This window comes from Arachis hypogaea, chromosome 9, assembly GCF_003086295.3.
Source record: "Arachis hypogaea cultivar Tifrunner chromosome 9, arahy.Tifrunner.gnm2.J5K5, whole genome shotgun sequence".
In the NCBI taxonomy this organism is placed as follows: domain Eukaryota; kingdom Viridiplantae; phylum Streptophyta; class Magnoliopsida; order Fabales; family Fabaceae; genus Arachis; species Arachis hypogaea.
The window spans coordinates 63,635,871-63,639,586 of NC_092044.1; the positions used below are offsets into that span (position 1 = coordinate 63,635,871).

General features: G+C 33.8%; 1 non-coding gene across 1 annotated transcript; it reads left to right on the forward strand.

Moving 5' to 3' along the window:
• Positions 1-520: 520 nt before the first annotated feature.
• On the forward strand, positions 521-624 carry LOC112714007 (small nucleolar RNA R71). The gene has a single exon (XR_003158965.1). It is a non-coding gene; the product is annotated as a small nucleolar RNA R71 (small nucleolar RNA).
• Positions 625-3,716: the final 3,092 nt, after the last annotated feature.

The following is a 3,716-nucleotide window of genomic DNA, read 5'->3' on the forward strand; positions in this document are numbered from 1 at the left end:
CCTGGTTAAACCGATTTCCTGTTTTTAACTAAAACAGACCAGGTAACCTTATGATATCTTTCAAGCAACTTCTAATACTAATATAATGATAATATTATACTATTATCTTTCTTCTCTCATGAATCGAGTCCGGTTCGTCAAACTGAGCCTATTTACGAAAACTAGAATCAAAACTCCTAACCGATACGGTTCAAAAACTAGGTTCTCCGTGGCCGCGTTGTCGAGCTTGCCTCAAAAGAGGTTTTGGCTTAAAGATGTCATAATGACAATGAGGATTGAGATGCTTGATGATACAGCAAAGGTGTTCCCTTTACTGATCTTCTGGAGAAATTCGTGCCTGTAGAAAAGATCCGCGTACTCGAAAATCGGGGTTGTTACAGCAACCATGTCAATAAGTTCTTGAGCTTCTGCAGGCGTTTTCTTTAAGTGAATGGATCCACCTGCAGAATGGTCCAATGACATTTTGGAAAACTCAGATAGACCATAATAGAATATATCTAATATGGTCCATTCTGAAAACATGTCAGAAGGACACTTTTTGGTCATCTGCTTATATCTTTCCCAAGCTTCATAGAAGGATTCACCATCTTTTTGTTTGAAGGTCTGAACATCCACTCTAAGCTTGCTCAGCTTTTGAAGAGGAAAGAATTTATTCAAGAAGGCCGTGACCAGCTTATCCCAGGAGTCCAGGCTATCTTTAGGTTGTGAGTCCCACCATATTCTAGCTCTGTCTTTTACAGCAAAAGGGAAAAGCATGAGCTTGTACACTTCAGGATCTACTCCATTCGTCTTAACAGTCTCACAAATCTGCAAGAACTCAGTTAAAACTGATAAGGATCTTTAGATGGAAGTCCATGAAACTTGCAGTTCTGTTGCATCAAAGCAACTAATTGAGGTTTCAGCTCAAAATTGTTTGCTCCAATGGCAGGAATTGAGATGCTTCTTCCATCAAACTTGGACATTGGTTTAGTGAAATCACCAAGCATCCTCCTTGCATTATTGTTGTTGGGTTCGGCTGCCATCTCCTTCTCTTGTTCAAAAATTTCATAAAGGTTGCCCTGGATTGTTGTAATTTAGCTTCTCTTAGTTTCCTCTTCAGAGTCCTTTCAGGTTTAGGATCAGCTTCAACAAGAGAGCCTTTTTCCTTATTCATGCACATATGAAAGAGAAGAGAAAAAGAAAAGGAAGAGGAATCCTCTATATCTGGACAAAGAGGATCCTTATTATTAGTAAAGGAAGAAAGGAATAAGAGTGGAGAATCCAATCACAAGGGTGAGGATAGAGGCAGTGATTGGAGATGAAGAGAGGTGAAGAGAAGTGTTAGTAAATAAATAAATATATAGAAGAAGAGAAGAGAGGGAGAATTCGAAAATAATTTTGAAAAAGTAGTTAATGATTTTTGAAAATTAAAGATAAGAAATAATTAAAATTAAAATTTAAAACAATTAAAAAGAATTTTTGAAAAAGAGATGAGATATTTTCGAGAATTAAAGAGGGAAAAGTAGTTAGGTGGTTTTGAAAAAGATAAGAAACAAACAAAAAGTCAAATAGTTAGTTGAAAAATATATTAAAATTAAATTTGAAAAGATAAGAAGATAAGAAGTTAGATAAGATATTTTGAAATCAAATTTTTGAAAAAGATATGATGAAATGAAAAGATAAAAAGATATGATAAAAAGATAAGATAAGAAGATATGATAAAAGGATATGGTTGAAAAAGATTTAATTTTTTTAAAATTAAAATTAATTGCTTAACTAACAAGAAACTAAAAGATAAGATTCTAGAATTTAAAGATTGAACCTTTCTTAACAAGAAAGTAACAAACTTCAAATTTTTGAATCAATCACATTAATTGTTAGCATAATTTCGAAAATTTGAAATAAAATTAAGAAAAAGATTTTGAAAATAATTTTAAAATTTTCGAAAATAAATAAAAAAAATGAAAAAGATTTGATTTTTGAAAAAGTTTTGAAAAGATAAGATTTTTAAAATTGAAAATTTGACTTGACTTGTAAGAAACACTAATTTTTAAAAATTTTTGACCAAGTCAACCCAAAATTTCGAAAATTTGGAGGGAAATAAGGAAAATATATTCTTTTGATTTTTGAATTTTTTTAATGAGGAGAGAGAAAAACACAAACATGAAAATTTTTGGATCAAAACACATGATGCATGCAAGAACACTATGAATGTCAAGATGAACATCAAGAACACTTTGAAGATCATGATGAACATCAAGAACATATTTTTGAAAAATTTTTGATGCAAAGAAAACATGCAAGACACCAAACTTAGAATTCTTTAATGCATGGATACTATGAATGCAAAAATGCATATGAAAAACAACATACAACACAAAACAAGAAATCATCAAGATCAAATAAGAAGACTTGTCAAGAACAACTTGAAGATCATGAAGAACACCATGAATGCATGAATTTTCGAAAAAATAATGCATAAATTTTAAAAACATGCAATTGACACCAAACTTAAAAATTGACTCAAGACTCAAACAAGAAACACAAAATATTTTTGGTTTTTATGATTTTATGATTTTTTTGTATTTTCTTTTATTTTTTTCAAAAATATTTTTTAGAAAAACGAAAATAAATAAAAAATTTTGAAAGATTTTTGAAAAATTTTGAAAAGAAAATTACCTAATCTGAGCAACAAGATGAACCGTCAGTTGTCCATACTCGAACAATCCCCGGCAACGGCGCCAAAAACTTGGTGGACGAAATTGTGATCATCAACAATGGCTCCAATAATTTGGTAGCTCTCACACGTGAATTACACTTAGTCAGAACTCTGCACAACTAACCAGCAAGTGCACTGGGTCGTCCAAGTAATACCTTATGTGAGTAAGGGTCGATCCCACGGAGATTGTTGGTATGAAGCAATCTATGGTCATCTTGTAGATCTCAGTCAGGCTGATTCAAATGTGATTGGATTAGATAATTAAAAGATAAATAAAATAGGATAGAAATACTTATGTAAATTAATGGTGGGAATTTTAGATAAGCGTATGGAGATGCTTGTCACTGTTGAATCTCTGTTTTCCTACTGCTTTCATCCAATCCTTCTTACTCCTTTCCATGGCAAGCTGTATGTAGGGCATCACCGTTGTCAATGGCTACATCCCATCCTCTCAGTGAAAATGGTCCAAATGCTCTGTCACAGCACGGCTAATCATCTGTCAATTCTCAATCAGGTTGGAATAGAATCCCGTGATTCTTTTGCGTCTGCCACTAATGCCCAGCCTTCAGGAGTTTGAAGCTCGTCACAGTCATTCAATCCTGGAATCCTACTCGGAATACCACAGACAAGGTTAGACTTTTCGGATTCCCATAAATGCCGCCATCAATTCTAGCTTATACCACGAAGATTCTGATTAAGGAATCCAAGAGATATGCGCCCGGTCTAAGGTAGAACGGAAGTGGTTGTCAATCACGCGCGTTCATAGGTGAGAATGATGATGAGTGTCACGGATCATCACATTCATCAAGTTGAAGTGCAACGAATACCTTAGAACAAGAATAAGTCAAATTGAATAAAAAAACAGAAGTACTTGCATTAAAACTTGAGGTACAGTAGAGCTCCACACCCTTAATCTATGATGTGTAGAAACTCCACCGTTGAAAATACATAAGTGATGAAGGTCCAGGCATGGCCGAATGGCCAGCTCCCAAACGTGATCACAGGATCAAAAAATACA